Below are 19,754 nucleotides of genomic sequence, written 5' to 3' on the forward strand. Positions count from 1 at the left end.
TCCATGTGAAAGGATCATGAAGAAAAGGAAAGAAGGAGGAAAAGAGGAAGTTGAACTCTATTGTTCAACTTTATATAAATGGTTTTCATATTTAACTTTAGGATTTAGTCAGTCATCCTCACCCTACCCCACACATACACAAAAGACTCAAGTAGTCTACTACCTCTGACACTATAATCCAAAGAAACTGTGACCTCATTAATGTGAATTCTCCCTTCATTGATATAGATCATTGACTTCCCACCCTATGCGACTTGTCCGCATCTCTACATAAATCTATGGAAGGGAATTCATTTGATGTACCAGTAGCCCTTCTAGAATTCCTTTGGTATGAATAGGATACCAATGAAGCACATGGGCTTTCCATTAGTTTTTCCTGAATTTTGCTATGTGGCAGGCACTGCATTCTTGGCTAATCCTACATTTTTCAGATGGGGTCCTTTATATCATTTTTCTTGCATCATTCCCCTTTTGTAATATTTTTCCTGTTATTCACAGTACACCTCTCTATTCCCCTATGTATGATTTTCAGTTTTTATTCTTTGGGAACTGGGATATTCCAGCAACATTTGAAGAATATTTTACTTATTTAAAAGCAAATATTGAGCATATAATAGCTTCTCATAGCATGATAGACATTATACTCCCCCAAGAAACTTAATGTCTCTTGAACTTTGACAGGGAAAAAAATGAGTAGCTAATACCTTTGTTTGACAGCTTTACTGCAGATTTGAGAAATTTGTTTAACAATATACAATCACAAAGAATGGGGCATTTTAGATTTCAGGTTGAGAAAAGTGGCATTTATCAATTACTGCTGTCTAGTAATTCTAATATGGACACATTAAGTAGGTTTTGTTGGATATTTCAACATCAGTGATGAACTGTTTTCCCTTGTTGGATTTCTCCAGAAACCCTATTAATGGAGGATGAGAAATCATTAAAGAGAAGGGCTTGCCCTCTGAGGAATTTAAAGTACAGAAGAAGGCTAAATGTTTTCCCCTTCATATTACATTTAAGAGAAAATATTGAGTCAGTAGGGTAAGAAGTAGCATTCAATTAGAAGGAAAGGACATTCTATATGAAAGTCAACCCTGCAAAATAATTTAGAAAGATTGGAGAAGTTGACAGAAAAAGAATGTTTCTTGAAACAGACTCATGTTAGATGTAATTGAAGATTGAATATCTCAAAGTGTCCAAATCCAACCCCCTCATGTTTTATAACTGAGGGGACTGAGGTCCTTAGAGGTTAAGTGACTAACAGAAGTTTCATAGGTAGCAAATCTGGGATTCAAACTCAGGTCCACTGATTCTAAATTGAATGGATTTTTTTCTACTCTATCACCTTTACTCAGGGAAGAATAAAAATTCCCCAAATACAAACCGGGAGAAATAATTAAATTAGTGTCAGAAAAATATTCAGCCATCTTTCTAGATCATAAGCTAAATATGAATTAGCAATGTAGTTACAAGGAAAGCATGTCATGTTTAAACAGGATCATTTAAACATTCGTTTTAAATATGAATTAATCATGCTTCCCCCTTATTATGAATTGTCAGTTTATTCATGGGATCACAGATTTAAGGGATCTCAGAGGTCATCTAGTCTATGACTTTACTTTATAGATAAAGAAACTGAGATGTAAAGAAGTTTCAGTGCTTTGTCTAAGATCATACAGGTAGTGTCAGAGGTGAGATTTGAACTCAGTGTACTCTGACTTGAGAGTATCCACTGTGATATGGGTCTATATTGTATTATGATGGTCTAGTAGAAAGAACTTTGTGATAGGAAACAATTAGTGATACCACTAATATGAGAATAAGAAAGTCATTCAATCCCTTTGTGCCTCAAATTTTTCATCTATAAAATGGGAAATTCTGTCCTCCCTTTCACAAGGTTGATGCAAAGATAATGCATATTAAATGCTTTCAAAACATGGAAACGTTATATGGATCTAAGATATTAATACTTTAGAAAATTAACTCTCAATTCTCCCTAAATTAACTCAGTTTGCTGTCACAGAGTAGCATTGTAGCCCCAACAAAGCTATAGGTGTACAGACCTGTCAAAATTTGTATGCAGGTTAAAGTAGATTAACACGAACATTAAGAATAATCTTGAAAGAGACAAAGTTACAAAAAGTCAGCCTAACAAATGTTTTAATGTGGAAGGGGAAAGGGAAGCTCCCCATGTTTCATAATTTTATTAAATTCAATTCAAATTTGTATTAAGCACCTACTATATACAGGACACTGGTAATAATACAAAGATGGACAAGTAACATAAAAATCCATGTCCCCAAGGACATTGCCATAGGGGTATAGAGCATATCTATAAGGGCAATGATTTTGTTGCTGGTGGGAATGCAGAACTAAAAGTAGACAGCTCCTTTTAGTCATTAAGAGAAGCTCCTGAGATGAAATGTGGGGATATGATAGGATATGATAGAGGCTGAAATAAGTTTAAACAAATTTTTTCATGCCAAATCAAATAATGGAGTGAGGCCAGAGAGTGACAGCTGAGGGAGAATCAAAGGAGTTAAAAAGATAGACTATCTAAACCTGTGAGTTGTTGGCTTTGCTGCTGACTGGGTGTAGCTGCACCTGAACTCACAGAAAAAGAGCTGAAATAACCTGAGGCTATGGTTAAAAAAGTAAAGGTACCTCCTTGTGGGAAGGCTGTACGGAAGTTAAAACTCTTCAGAGAATAGCAGAGAAGCTAAGGGAGAATTTCACTAGAAATAACACCATGGAATACTACACAGTTGGTTTGTAGTACAACAGCCTATACCTTGAAGACATCATCAGACCTGTGGAAATGCTTCAGTGGCTTTGTGGGGAATGATACTGGAGGATCAGCAAGCAGCAGTATTTGAATCAGAGAAGTTAATCAGCAGAGATACCACTTTAGGGGCATGAATTGCCCTGGTTACTCAAGTTTCCATGCCCTTTGGGTTTGTATAAAATAGTTGACAAGTTCAGAACCCAAGAATTTAAGCATCTGGCAGGAGAGAGAAGAAAGATTCAAGTCCCTGGTAAGAAACTATTTGGGATAAGATGAAAAATAAGACCCCCTCGACCCAGTTTTGTCTTTGTTTTGGTCTCCTCCCCCTTGGTTAGAGGAAGACCTTGTGAACTTTGGAGTGCCAGTGGATTTGGACGTTTTCATCCATATCCTGGCAATATCCCCTATCGTAGCAGTAACAGAAAGCAGTATGTGCATACTAACTTCTATGAGTTCGTTTCTTACCTAACCTAAATCACTGAAGGTGCCTTGCCTCAGTCAAACTGAGACCTGAGAAAGAGAAAGACCTTAACGTAAAATTTAAATTTAAAATTCAATTCAGGGCAATCTCCAGCCATCCTGATTAATATCTTGCCACTGGACCCAGATGGCTTCGGAGGAAAAAGTGAGGCTGGTGACCTTACACAGCCCTCCCTCACTTAAATCCAATTTACTTGCAAGTCATGGCATCACTTTCCTGATGTTATGGTCCTCTTCAAGAACAAAGGACAAACAAGTGCTATGAGGACTGTGTGTTGGTTGTGGAGTTAGAATGATTATAGGCTATTTTTTTCTTTACCCAGACCTCCAGATCTCTTCAAGCACTAGCTGCAGGCTCTACTTTCCCTCTTATCAGATGTCTCTCTGCATTCTGCTGCCAATAACATCAGGCCAGGGAGCATGTGGGGCTTGGGGCAATTACACTAATTTGCTGAATTAAAGATTAATTCTAATCCCCATTCCAAGGTAGACATGGTAAGTATGGGGGAGGGGGAAGGAGGTTAGTATTAGGAGGGGAAGACCTTCCAAAAATTAATAACCAGATAAAACACAAGCAAAAATTTCATCCATTCCTACTCCAGGTATTTCATAAGGTGCTATAGATAAAGATAAATATAATATTTATATTTAAATAAATAAATAAATAATAAAATAAAGATAAATATAGATAAAGACAAATATAGTCCAAGATAATGAGGACTTAGTTCAAGTGTGTTCAGTTTGGGGCCCTGGAAATGAGTAAAGCACAATATGAGGAATTTTTGGTGGGTTCAGAAGCAATAAGACTGAACAAAATTTGAGGAAAATATGTCCTATGAGGACTGGGTTTATGTACTCAGAATAAAAGCTAAAAAGATCATTTAATAGTCTTTAAAACTAATAAGAAAGGCAAGTATGGAATAAATAGATAGAAGGTGAAGCTTAGAGTCAAGAAGACCTGAGTTCTAGTCTTGCCTTTGATGCATACTGATTGTGTGACTATGTCACATGAGTCATTGTGTCTCCAAGTACACCCAGACAGCTCTATGACTTTGAGTTACGTATGAGTTTCTGATCTATATCAAAGAAGTGTGTTTTAACATGAGGAATTCTCCCACAGTAATGAAATCACAAACATAGACATCTCCAAAATCAATCAATAAACATTGTTAAACACCTACTATGTGCCAACCATTGCACAAAGCACCGGGGATACAAAGAGAGGTAAAAGGTGGTCGCTACTCCCAAGGGGCTCACGGTCTAATGGGAGAGAAAAAAATGCAAGGAGCCGGGAAGATGTATGTAGCATAAATTGGACATAATAAACATAGGGAAGGCACTAGAAGTTAGGGGGTCAGAAAAGGCTTCTTGGAGAAGATGGGGTTTAGCTGGAGGCAAATCAAGGAAGCCAAGAGGCAGAGATGATGAGGAAAAAAATTCAAGCGTGAGAAAAATGAGCCAAAAAGGTCAATTGATAAGGTTGTTGTTTTTTGTTTTTTATCAAGGACAGGGCAAGAAAGATTTTAAATTGTAGCAAGAAGGATATAGGTTCGATGCTGAGAAACTCAATCTCATGGCTATAAAGTGTTTAAACTTACTATATTAGATAAGGAAGTGACAGGATCCCCTTCTCTGAGAATTTCTAATCAAAGAGGAATTTTACCAGGCCAATAAGAAAACCTGTTGTTGTTCAATCATTTTTCAATTGTATTTGACTCTTTGTGACTCCATTTGGGGTTTTCTTGGCAAAGATACTGGAGTGGTTTGCCATTTCCTTCTCCAGCCCATTTTACAGATGAGGAAACTGAGGTAAACAGGGTTAAGTGACTTGCCCAGGGTCTTATAGCTAGTAAGTGTTTGAGGCCAGATCTGATGACATTCTCCCCACTAAAGAAACCCCTATATTAGATGAACTGAAAGAATCTTTTGGTTTCCTTCCTTACTCTGTGATCTTATAAAGATATTGTTTCTGAGCTTCAATCTGGACCTGGATTTGTAGGTAACTTAGAAACATGCAATTTTCCTCTAGTTTAGTAATATCATCAATAGAATCTTTATCACTTCTGCTGTCACCATTTTCAAAAGATTTGAGGATTCAATATTAAATTCAAATCAGCACAATGTGCATTGTGCACATCAGCACAATGTGGAGAAAGCCTAGGGCAGGAGGCAGGGAGGGGGAAGAAATCTATTCAGTGATTTCTAAAAAGTGTCATCACAAATTCATGTCTTAAATTGTTAAAATGCAAAAAAGAAAACATAAGGGGGTGAGATTTGAGCTTACACATGGGTATCTAAGCACAAATTGCCCTGTTTGATGTTGTGTATTTCAAAATTTTCAAGTAGTTCTCAATATTTAAGATCACAATTGCAACAAAATAACTGAAGCCACATGTGACCAGAAAGTCTTGCAGAATGAAATCAGTGAAAAACAGCTTATTCAGCCTCTTCATACAAAAATGAATTGTTTTGATGAATGAGAATCCTTTAATGAATTACCATATGTCATGCCAGTAATTTTTTCAGTGTCAAGCAGAGAAAGTTTTCATTTGTCTTTTATTTGGATGTTGCTACTCAAAAATAATGGAAACACATGACCTACTGGGACACCACATTTCATTATGGACCTCCTGAGTCAGAGGCTATATCTACACAGGAAAAAAGAAAAGATTTGTCTTGTAATTTCAAGTCATATTCTTTTCTCTGTAACAGAGGCTTAAGATAACTACTAAAATGGCAATGTGTGTGTGTGTGTGTGTGTGTGTGTGTGTGTGTGTGTACAAGTAGATTCACATTTCATAAAGCTTACTTAATTTTGCTAACCTCTTTGGCTCTGTTCTTCAAAAAATGAAGGGGTTGGACTAGATGTCACTTCCATTTCTAAATTAAGATCCTATGATCCTACAAGCATGTTTCTGTTTATATATACAGGCATAATGGAAAACTGGGGAGGGACTTCTGGGGATGGATAGCAGCTAGGAGGTACAGTGGATAGAGTGTAGGACTTGAAGTCAGAAAGACCTGAATTCAAATTCTGCCTCAGATAATAAATAGTTTTATGACCCTGGACCAGTCTTGAGTGTCTCTTTTTCTCAGCTTCTTCTTCTGACAAATGGGGATAACAATAGCACGATCTCATAAAGCTATTGTGAGGATCAAATGAGATAACATCTGTAAATTGTTCTTGCAAATCTTAAAACACTTTATATATATTATTAAGGCAGGGGTTGCATGTGACTGATAGAAACACAAGAGCTTTGTCAGTGAGGTCCTAATATAAGAACCAAGTATCTATGAAAAGGAGACTACAGATTTTTTATTTAACAGAACTCTTATTGTGTACCTGTCCCATTAAACTAATCCCCCTCTCATCAACATTATAAGTAGGTATGTACTCAGATCCTGCCTTTCCATCAAGAGGCAGCTGATGATAGTATAGTTGTCTTACAAGGAATATTGGGTAATATAGGGGACAATATCATAAACTACAATTTTTCAAAAGACAAACACTCTCCAAATGGAATGCTTCTGATATTGATCTTCTAAGAAGTCACATCATTAAATCATAATGTGCTGAAATTTCTCCCAAAGGACGGAATTAGGAGAAGAAAACCTGAGGTATTTTGGTCCAGGTGTATTTCCATTCTGATGATCCAACATCCAATATCCAATGCATGTATAGAAATTAGAGTTTCTAAAAAAGAATGAATAGTGGCCATTTCTATTAAACTGTCTCAAACTTAGATGTTTAAGTGGATTTTGGCAGGAGATTCATTTTTAAATTGTCTAATAAAATATATTAATACACTGGGAAGAGAACTGGGCTTGCAAACAGGAAGACCCTAGGGTTCATGTCCTTCCTCTGGCAATTATGTGACCACATGCAAGTCATTTAACCTCTCCATATCCCAATGCAACTCTAAGGCTATAAGTTATACAAGAGTTTCTCATCTGCATCAGTGGAGGGAGTTCTATACCAGGGAATTTCCTACATTAGTAAAATCATAGCTTAGTCCCCATCTCTCAACTCCAAAGGGGAAAAAAGTGCCTTTAATGAGGATATTCTAATTTTGGGTATAGTTCAATAGATGAGAGAGAGGCAAAGGTATCATTCTACTAAGTTAAAGAGCTAGATTTTACTTATATTCCTGCTGCATACAGCCATATACCATGGACAGTTGCTATATAGAAGGTAAGGGATGTAATAGAAATGGTGAGACCCCTCCAGCCAAAAGCAGTTCAGAGGAAGCTGAAGGATATAGTCAATCACATGCAACTGGGCTTCACAGCTCACTTTTCACTCATAGTACTGTGAGTGTGACAAAAAGAAACAATTTCTTCATTCAGATGACTAGCCTGTCATTCACCTGTACCAGATCAGGAGGTAGCCAGATGTGGCTGTAGAGCACTGGACCTTAAGTCAGAAAGACTAGACACTGACCATCTGTGTGACTCTGGGCAAGTCACATCACCTAATCTCTGTCTCTCTCAGTTTCCTCATTTGTGCAATGGAAATAATAATAGCACCTATTTGCCAAGGTTGTCTGCAGATAAAATTAGCTAATAATTATAAGGCATTTTGCAAACCTTAAAGCACCATATAAATGCTAGATAACAACAACAACAACAATAGCAATAAACAAATAATCCCATGGCTCCTGAACTCTAAATGTCACATCCTGCTAGTTGTACTGGACTGGGTGGTGCTGATCATAATATATCTTCTATTTCATTCATTGTGCCTATCTCTAGCCCTCTGAGCTACACAAACTCTTGCTTCCTTCCAGAATATAATTCTTTCCCCTGCAAGTCCTACTAAACTATCCATACATGAACAACCAAGGGAAGGGATAGGGGGTATAGCATGATTGACCAGACAGGTGGCCAAATCACTGTGGCGTGTGTGTGTGTGTGTGGCGGGGGGGGGGGGTGTAGCAGGACTGCTTGCAGATAAAATGAATATTTTTTTGTTTTTAAATCTTCTTAAGCACTTGCACAAAGTGCATGATCTAGATAGACTTCCAAGTTCTGCATCACATAGCCCTGCTTGTAGAATACAATCTAAATTTCTTAGCTTAACACTTAAGGCTTTCCATGGAAAGGAACTGGAATCCTATGATCTCCTCAGTTCAAATCCTGACTCTCAGATTTATTTGTATTACCTTGGGCAAGTCACCTCATCTCTCTGAGCCTCAGTTTACTCTCATCTATAAAATGTAGGAATTAGATTAGATGATATATAAGATCTCTTCTGGCTCTGAATCCATGAATGCACTTTGGTTCTTTTTTAGCCTATATTATATTAGTCTCCTTCACTTACCTTACATTCTCCAGACATCTCCTTGCTAGCCTCCATGTCATTCTGCACTTTTCGTGGCCAGAATCCCTGCCCTGGGGCCTCACTGTCCTGATTGGTGGTTGCCAGTATATCTAGTTTAGTATTTTACTATTCTACTAGATTTAGGTCCAGGCTCCAAAACTTCTCTTCATAGAAGTGAACTTTCATATATCCTCACCAGTCATCTCATCCTCTACCCTTTCCAGTTCTGGAACTATACTTAAGTCAGCTAGATCATTCATTTTAGAAAGAATGCATCAATGTACTTCCCTAAGTTCCACTGACCATCCACATAACCTTTCAAACCAAAATACTTCTCTCTAGCCATTATTCTCCTATGTGTGTTATTTCTCCCATTCAATTGTTAGCTCCTTGAAGGAGGGATTGTCTCCCCTTTTGTACATTTGTATCCTCAGTATTTAAGTCAGTCTTGGCACATTGTAAGTTCTTAATAAATTATTTTTTCATTTATTTATTCACTCATTCATTTGTTCATTAATTCACTCAGGCTAAACAAGTCATTCCCCAAATATGCCCCAGACTTTCCTACCTCAGAACCTTGCTCATTCTTTTACCTAGAACTGAAATATCTTTATCTCACCTCTTCTTCCTTTGAAGTCACACAACACTTTTTTAAGCCTATTGCCTTTGTCCTAGTACACTTATACTCTTTACCATATTTGCCTTCAAACTGGTACCTTAGGGAGGGATCTTGTCTTATTCTTTTCTGTATCGCCCATAGTGCTAACCATGGTACTCTACATGTAGTAGGCATTCAATAAATATTAATTGGATGAATTAGTGAATCATATATTTTGGCACCCTGACTATAACTAAGTGCTTTCAGAAATACGCTGAACAGACGTATTAAACTTGAGCCAAAGAAAACAAGATAAGTGGATCATAAAAACAAATCAGTGACTTCCAGATCATGTGAACGGCAAGATGGCAAATGAGACATCTTCTCTGATCCCTATGACCTGTCAAATCTCCCCCAAACAGAAATTGTGCACCAGAGATAAAGGAATTTTGGCTGTTTCCATGGTCTAAGACAAGGAATCTAAAAAAGATTTTTAAACACCCAAATCCAGGAACTGATGCTTATTGACAATGTATTCACTCAGGATCCCTCTACCACCTCCTATGCCATGGGCAGCAAAAATGAACTAGGAGACTCAATGACAGAAGTGAGCTTGACCCCATCCCTTTAGTAGCAAAAGCCTGCTTTGGGCTGCATGCAGTGCTGCAAAGCTCTGAAGTGTTGGTACCAAGAAAGAGTTCAGAACCTATTTTCCCTGCTTTTCCTGGAACCAGCACTTCTGAACTACTGGCACTTCAGAGCTCTGCAGCACTGATGCTTCTGAGGCCTGGGTCAATTTCCACAGTTTAGACGCAAGGTCTCTATAACACTAGAAAGAGGGAGAGAGGACCAGAACATAGGGGATTGTAAGGGTTATGGGATTTAAAGATCTTCCATGCCCCATGGACGTGCTGACATAGCAGGAAGGGGCAGAGCAAGCAAAAGTGAAAGCCAGAGAAAGTGAAAGCCGAGCTAGCTGGTCCTGCGGTGGCTGGCGGCGGTTGGCAGTGGTTGCGACGGCGGGGCGAAGCCCTTTTTTTTTTTTTTTAGTTTGGACTGCTAAGGACTTTCTGCTAAGGACTCCTGCTGAGGACTGCCAGGGGCCGGAGCTGCTGGGAGCACGCTTCCAGGACACTGGGTGGTTGCTGTGAGTGGGGAGAGGAGGACCTTTGCCTGAGGTAGCCTGTTCTGTTTTAAAGGCTTGAGAATGTGGGTGCTTTCTACTTTATCTATCTGTGCCAATATCATAACTACTCTGATGGCTTTCACTTTCTGGTTTTGGGACTCAGTCTTTTGGTATCTTAATAAATTTTCTAGTTTATTTCCCCATATGGCAAACATGACGTATTTTGTGATGGATAATTATATCAGCATATTTGTAATCTCTATAGGCATTGTGAATATGGCATTGCTGATACAGGGATGTATCCTTGTATTAGGTCCTTAAGTGTACCAGTACATCTCTGCTTTCCATAACTCAAATAATATTTCCTTTATGAATTTGGCTACTAGGGCATTTGGAATATGTAAATTTATTTCTGATATCGTTTTGTTGTCTATGGTTCCATTCAGCCTAATATGGTTTCCTTGTTTGTCCCTTCTTATGTTTTGAATGTTTGCTTTTGCTTTATCTGATTATCTGATGGCATGATGATAATTCCTACCCTTTCGGTTTACTTGATTCATAGCAAAAAAAAAAAAAAATTGCATCCCTTCGATGTTATTTTGTGTATGTCTATGTTTTTGAAATGTTTTTTCTTATAGCAACAGATTTTAGCATGTCTAAGTTTCAAGAAGATACAGACAACAATTCAATAGTCACAGGAGACTTCAATATCCCTATATTATTTTTGCATTTATCTAATGGAAAGATAAATAAAAAGGAAACTAAGGAGCAGAATAAATTTTTGGAGTTTTAACTAGAGTTAAAAGATTTAAGGCACATTCTAAATGAGACACCAAAAGAATATACTTATTTCTCTGCACCACATGAAAATTTTCGAATATTTGACCATATACTAGGGTACAGAGATATTGCAAACTAGGCAGACCAAAAAAATCTAGAAAGACTTATATGACCTGATGCTGAGTGAAATGAGCAGAAAAAAGAGAACACTGTACACAGTAACAGCCACATTGAATGATGACTAACTTTGATGGACTTAGCTCTTCTCAACAATGCTAGGATCTAAGACAACTCCAAATGACTCATGATGGAAAATTCCATCCACATCCAGAGAAAGAACTATGGAATCTGAATGCAGATTGAAGTCTACTATTTGCTCTCCCCCCCCCCAACCTTTTTTTCATAGTTTCTCTCATTCTTTTTATTATTCTTTACAACATGACTAATGTGAAAATATGTTTAATAAGAATGTATATGTAGAGCTTTTATCAGATTGCATGCCATCTTGAGGAGGAGTGAAGAGAAGTAGGCAGAGAAAATTTAAAACTCAAAAGCTCATGGAAGTAAATGTTGAAAACTAAAATTAAATAAATTAATTTAAAGAAAAAAAGAGAAATTGTAAGCAAATGTAAAAAGATAAGAATAATCAATGCATTCTTTACAAATCATAATACAATACAAATAGAAATTGGTACAGAGATCACAAACAAAATAATCAGACTCCAGTGGAGACTTAATGAAATCTTAGATGATGAATGAACAAATCATAAAAAGCAATTAATATCTATAAAAAAGAAAATAATAATGGTGAAACAACATACCAAAATTTCTGGCATATAGCTGAAACAGTCCTCAGAGAGAAAATCATATTGTATAATCACACATTAAATAAAAAAAGAGAATAATAATTTATTATTCTATGCATTTTTAAAGGTTTTTAAATAAGCACAAAAGAGGAGATATTAAGACTCATGGGGACATAATTAAATTGAAAACAAAAAATGGAAGTGATAAAACTAAAAGTTTTTTTAAAAGACATAAAATTGACAGATTCATGGCTAATCTTTTTAAAAAGAAGAAAGCAGAAAATTACATCAATAAATTAGCAAATAAGCAAAGCAAAAATCACATCAAATCCAGAAAAAATAAAAAGAACAATCACAACATATCATGGCCAGTTATATGTTAACAAAGCTTGGAACCCAAAAGAAATTGAGAATATTTTCAAGAAATATAAAATACTCAAACTATCAGAAGGCCAGATAGAATTTTTAAATAACCTGAGCCCCCAAAAGAAAATAAATCTAGCCATAAAAGAACTACATAAGAAAAAACTCCTAAACCTGATAAATATATAGGAGAATTTTATCAAGCCTTTAAATAAGTTACTACTAATGCTTCATAAATTATTCTCAAAAATTAAGAACTTACCAGAATTATTTTATGAGACAAATATAGTCCTAATACCTAAACCAGGGAAAAATAAAACATAGAAAGAAAACCATACACCAATATTACTAATGAATATTGACAAAAAAATTGTAAGCAAAACTCTATTAAACGAATTACAGTGATTTATCCAAGAAATCATTATTATGATCAAGAGGGATTTAAATAAAGATTCAAGAGTCATTCAATATTAGGAAAACAAACAACAAAAATTAATCATATTAAAAACCAAAACATCCAAAATCACATGTTCATTTGAAATGATGCAGATAAAGCCTTGTCAAAGTACATCTTTTATGATAAAGTTTTAAAAATCCTACAAAATACAGACATAGAGAGACCTTTTCTAATATCATAAAAAGTATCTATCTAAAACCAAAAGCAAACATCATATGCAGTGGGAATATAACAGAACTTTTTTTTTCCAGTAAATATGGGAATGAAGTAAGGATGCCTGCTCTCCCCACATTTTTTGATATTATTCTGGAAATGCTAGCAACAGCAATAAGAAAAGAGAAAAGAATTGAAGGGATAAGGATAAGTAAATAGGAGACACATTTATTCCTATTTGATGATGATTTGATGGTTTATCTGAAAAACCTCAGGGGATCAGAAAATATACTAAGATAGACAATAGCCTATTTCCCTAACCCAAAATAAATCCTCAAAAATCAATAACATCTCTGAAAACACAAGAAGCGATAGTAAAGTGAAATCCCATTCAAAAAATCTACAAAATACATGAAATATCTGGGATCAGCCTTGCAAAAGACACAAAAGATTCATACAGATTTAATTATAAAGCACTCCTTAAAGAATTAAAGAACAATCTAAATAACCGGAGAAATATTCAGTGTTCATGGTTAGGCCATGCCCATATAATTAAAATGGTAATACCACCAAAAATTAATTTATACTTTTAACCCTATACCAACCAAATCACCAGAAGGATACTTAACTTGGAAAAAATAATAACAAAATTCATTTGGAAAAACAAAATATCTAGTATATCAAGAGAATTGATGTAAAGAAATAAGAACTAAGGGTGAATAGCACTTCCAGATCTCAAACTATAATATAAAGCAGTGGTTATCAAAACCAGTTGGTATTGGTTAAAGAATACAGATAGATCAATGGAACAGACTAGACAAGGGAGACTCAGAAACAATAGAACTCAGTAAACCCACTGTTTGATAAAATGGAAAATCTAAGTTACCTACGGGAAAACTACATATTTAATAAAAACTGCTAGCAGAAGTGGAAAGCAATCTGGAAGAAATTTGGCTTATACCAACACTTCATGCTGTAATCCACAAACATACTATTACTGATCCATATCTCTGATTTTCCCCAAAAGAACAGCATAAGAGACATTGTCAAAAACTCTGCTAAATTCTAGGTATGTGATGTCTACAACTTTCCCCTGGTTTGCTACTTAAGTAACTATTTCAAAAAATGAAATGAGATTGTCTTGCTCTTGATCTGTTCTTGATGAAGTCATGCTGTTTCTTCATGATGACCAGCTCTTTTCTCAAATCATCATAAACCACCATTCTAGAATATACTGCAGAAACATTCAGTGCCCATAAGTGACAATGACTAAACAAGTTGTGGTATAAGAATATGATGTAATATTACTGTGCAATAAGAAATGATAAATATGATTAACATAGAGAAGCATAGGGAGATTTATATGAACTGACATAAAGTGAAGAAGAGTCAAAGAAACACTACATATGACTAAAACAGTGTGAATGGAATAACAGAACAATTGAAATGAGTATTGTGAAATTAAAACCAAACTTGTCTCAAAGAATTTATGTGAAAAGTCACCTTCCCAGTTCTTTGCAGAGTTATGGGGCTGTGGGTGTGAAATACAGTATAACTGTTAAGAGTTTTTTAATTGGGTAGGTTCACTATTTTGAAATTTTTTCATCTATTTTGTATTCTTGGTTACAAAGGATGGCTTTCTGAGAGGGAGGAGGAGGAATACAATGGGACATAAAGGCCATGTAAAAATAGAAAAATCAACAAAAAGGTATTTTTAAAAATAATAATATATTCCAGAATTTTTCTAGCAAATGAAGTGAAACTAACTAGTCTGTAGATTGAAGATGCCATCCTCCCTCCATTAAAAAAAATCAGGACAGTTTAAGATTATCTTCTATTTAAATGTTAGAAGGGGTGGCCAGGTGGCTCAGTGAGTAAGAGCACCGGCTCCACTATTGGGATGACATGGGGATCAAATCTGGGCTCAGATACTCAGCACCACACCCAAAAATAACTGGCTGTGTAACCTTGAGCAAGTTACTTAATCCTGATTGCTTTAAAATAAATAAATAAATAAATGTTAGAGACTTTGTTGATTTAGGAAGCATTTCATTGTCTTGAAATACCTCAAGGTCATCATTATTAGCATCACTCTTTAAATTTAGATGGAATAAAAAAGCCTCTGAAAGATAGTGATTCTGTGTCATATTTGGGAAATTGCTTTTGTGTTCTCATGTCATTTCCACATGTTCCATATCTTTTGTACTGAATATACTTTTGAAATCTGAACAAATAAAAATGTATATTTTTGTATAGTTAAAAAAAAGGCATGGTATAATGGATGGAGAAGTAGCCTCAGAATCTTCAAAGAGTAGATGAATGAAAGAATGAATGAATGAATGAAAAGACAGCTATTAAATATTTACCATGCTTCAAGAACTATGTTAAGCAACAAGGACACATGCAAAAAAGATAGTCCCTGTCCTCAATAAACTTACATTTTATAGGAAGGAAATAGGTGTTGTCACACATACAGTAGAATAGGGGTCAGGGAAGGGCATTTTGATTAGAAGTCACTTACAAAGGAATATTTCAGAAGTCTAATGACACACCCTTTCCAGAGACAATGGAGGTGGTGGTGATTTGATTAAGGCTGTCAAAGCAATTGGTGGAAGTGGGGATCATACCCACATGACAGCATTCATGGTCCCAAGAAATTCAGAGATGAGTGAATAGCTCTTCACTGGGTTATGTATCTATAAACAGACAAACAAATAAATAAATCAGCCCTTCATATCTCCTGAATCTGCCTATTTTGAATAATTCCTGAGCAGTAGTTATTTATGATGTACTGGAAGTTTTTTTTTTTTTTTAAGCAATCAGGATTAAGTAACTTGCTCAAGGTTACACAGCCAGTTATTTCTGGGTGTGGTGCTGAGTATCTGAGCCCAGATTTGATCCAGGTCATCCCAACACTGGAGCCGGTGCTCTTACTTGCTGAGCCACCTGGCCACCCCTAAGCAATTGGGGTTAAGTAACTTGCTCAAAGTTACACGGCCAGGTGTTTCTGGGTGGGTGCTAAGTGTCTGAGCCCGGAATTCGATCTCCAGGTTTTCTCAACACTGGAGCTGGTGCTCTTACTCGCTGTGCTACCTGGCTGCCCCACAAGGAAGTCTTTTAATTCAACAAACACTTATTAAGTGCAAGGCACTATATTCAGGTACTAAGGATACAAAGATAAAACAAATTTATAATTATGAATATATCAGGCGGAGTCCAGAGTGGTATGAAAAATTCAAGATAATTTCAAATATATTCCAGCTAATTCCCACCTTTTCTCTTCTCCACCACCATTTAGTAAAGCTATTGCTTAGCACTGGACTGTCTTAAAAGGCAAGTGGGAATTTGTTTATGACCTTTGAGATCACATGCACTTTGGGTACCTTTAGAGGTGAAGTGAAAAACAGAGGAGGGCAAGAGCCCTGGAAAATCTCTCATATGACATTAGGGAAACCTGTATATACTTTTTTTCTAAATTCAATACAATCAAATTAATAACTTGCTGCATCTTTGAAAAAATGAGAAAAAAACTCAAAAAAACTTTACTTCATTTTCAAAGTAGCACTCTCTCCTCTTCTAGTCTTCAGTGCTACACCTTGAAATGGAGATAAATGAGTTCAGACACTGTTCTCCCAGACTGATTTGTTTCCTTCCGTAGACCAATTATTGTTGGAGCAAAAGTACTAAAATCTGATCAATGAGGTTGAAAATGAGAGATCCAGAGTTGGGGTCCTGCTCTAAAAAATATCAGTAAATCAGTTGGTAACTCACCAAACATTGGTTAATGGCTTAATATGTGCCAAACAATACAAGCACTGGGGATACAATACAACTCAAAAATGAAATACAGGGGCAGAGTCAAGATGGCAGAGTAGAAGCAGGACTTCCATGGGGCTCCAGCTTCTACCTTCCCCAATCCATGTAAAAAGAGGACTCAGAACAAACTTTGGAGCTGCAGAACCCACAAAATGACACAGAGAACCTAACTTCCCGCTGAGGACAGCCTGGCAGGCTGTCAGGAATTTGCCAGTGCAGCACTCTGGGAACCGAGACCAGGCCCATGTGAGCCAGAGGTTTTAACCCCAGGGCAGGCCTGACCAGCTGCTGCCGGCTGGAGGGACTCCAGATCACCAGCAGCTGTGGCCGTTTCCAGATTTATCAACACATAGATGCTAAGGACAAAGTGAGAGGTCAGTGCAGTCTGGACTTTGGGACCCAGTAATGTGGAGTATGTCAGCTTTAGCCCCCAGGGCAAGAAGCCGCTGAGACGCCTGGCATAGCCAGTGCCATGTGGCAGCTTCAGCTCCTGGCCTGCAGACTGTAGGGGGACCAAGCAACCAGTCTGAGGGGTAATCGCTCTTGCTTTAACCTGCTTGGATCTGGATTGCAGTCTAGGGTGGAGGTCCTGGGGTTCGTGACCAGCTTGCCAGAGTGTGTGGAGGCCTCAGAGAGGGCACCCAACTAATACCTCCAGCAGCTGAGAAAACCCCAGCGTTTGGGACGAAAGCTCCCCTGTCTGGTTTCAGAGTCCTACTGTGGCAAAAAGCCCAGGGGTCAAGTGACTGAGTGGCAACATGACCAGACAAAGGAAACAAAAGAAGCAGAAGACTCCAACATTAGACTCCTATTTTGGGGACAAAAAGGAGCAAAGCATGGAACAGGAGGAAGACAGTGAAGTCAGAACTCCTGCACCAAAAGCTTCAAAGGAAAATATGAGCTGGTTACAGGCCATAGAGGACCTTAAGAAGCAGATAAGAAAAGTGGAGGAAAAATTGGGAAGAGAAATCAGAATGATGCAAGAAAATTATGAACTGAGAGTCAACAGCCTGACTGAGGAAAATCACACCTTAAAAAACAGACTAACTCAATTGGCAAAAGAGGCTCAAAAAAGTAATGAGGAGAATAATGCCTTGAAAAGCCGAATTTGCCAGATGGAAAAAGAATCTCAAAAGCTCAATGAGGAGAATCATTCCCTCAGATTTAGATTTGAGCAAAGGGAAGCTAGTGACTTTAAGAGAAATCAAGATGATGTTAAACAGATCCAAATAAATGAAAGAATAGAAGGCAATGTGAAATTTCATGGGAAAACCCACTGACCTGGAAAAGAGATCCAGGAGAGATAATTTAAAAATTATTGTACTGCCTGAAAGCCATGATCAAAGAAAGAACCTAGAAATCATCCTCCAAGAAATTATCAAGGAAAATTGCCCTGATGTTTTAGAACCAGAAGGCAAAATAGAGGTTGAAAGAATCCACCGATCACCTCCTGAAAAAGATCCCCAAAAGAAAACTCCTAGGAATATTATAGCCAGGTTCCAGAATTCCCAGATCAAGGAAAGAATATTACAAACAGCCAGGAAGAAACAATTTGAATATTGTGGAAACACAATCAGGATAAGACAGGATCTGGAAGCTTCTACACTGAGGGATCAAAGGGCCTGGAACAGGATATTCTGGAGAGCAGAGGAGCTGGGATTAAAACCAAGAATCACCTACCCAGCAAAACTGAGTATCATGTTTCAGGGGAAAATATGGTCATTCAGTGGAATAGAGGATTTTCAAGCATTCTTAATGAAAAAACCAGAGTTGAATAGAAAATTTGACATCCAGATACAAGAAGCAAGAGAAGCTTGAGAAGGTAAACAGGGAAAAGAAATCATACAGAACTTATCAAAGTTGAACTATTAACATTCCTACATGGAAAAACGATAATTGTAACTGATGAAGCTTTTCTCAGTATGAAAATAGTTGAAGGGAATAGAAATATATATATATATATTTATATTTATATAAATATATATATCTATATCAGAGGGTATATGGGCGTATGAATACATAATATTTGTATGTATGCTTACAGGTATACATAGATAGAGGGCACAGGACCAATTTAATCAGAAGGGATGATACTTAAAAGGGGAAATTAAGAGGTGAGAGAGGAATATAATGAGAGGAGATGGAAAGAGACAGAATGGGGTAAACTATCCCATAAAGAAGAGGCAAGGGAAAAAGGTTACAATGGAGGGGAAGAATAGGAAGGCAAAAGGGAATGGGTCAACCTTATTCTCACTGAATTTGGCTTGGGGAGGGAATGAAATACACACTAAATAGGGTATCTCACCCTACAGGAGAGTAGGGGAAAGGGGATGAGAGGGGGGATGATGTTTGTTGATATCCTGGTGCAGGGATCGGAAGGGGAAGTTGGAAGCACTCACTTTTGAAAAGAGATGGGATCAAAGTAGAGAATAGAACAAGTGGGTAGTGGGATAGAAGGGAGGAAAATATAGTCAGTCTTTTACCGTATATCTACTATGTTAATGTTTTGCATTAGCTATATATATATATATATATATATATATATATATATATATATATATATACAATCTATACTGAAATGCTTATCTTCCCAGTAAGGGTGGGTGACAAGGGAGGAAGGGAATGAATCTGGAATGCAAAGATTTAAAATCAAATGTTTCAAATTTTACATATATATATATATATATACTATTATTAATACTATCTTACATGTAATTGGGAAAGAAGATATATGTGCACTGGGGCATAGAGATCCACCATGCCCTACTGAAAAAGTCTAAGGGGATATGGGAGAAGATATGGGAGAGAGCAGATTGGAGGAGGGTATAGCCTGTGGGACTGCCCTTCTGGGGTGGTGGGTAGGGGAAAAACAGGGAGAAAATTTGTAACTCAAAATCTGGTGGAAATTAATTATGTAAATCAAAAGTTAATGAAGCATTTTGAAAAAAAATGAAATACAGTCCTTGCCCTCAAGGAGTTTGCATTACAATGGAGGAAAACAATATATAAAAGGAAACTAAAGAAGGGACAGGGAGGAGGTATTCATGCAGGGGCATGATGGCAAAATCTG

Source organism: Petaurus breviceps, unplaced genomic scaffold (assembly GCF_028583685.1).
Source record: "Petaurus breviceps papuanus isolate PSGF00001 unplaced genomic scaffold, PetGlider_PUasm1.0 90778, whole genome shotgun sequence".
Classification (NCBI taxonomy): domain Eukaryota; kingdom Metazoa; phylum Chordata; class Mammalia; order Diprotodontia; family Petauridae; genus Petaurus; species Petaurus breviceps.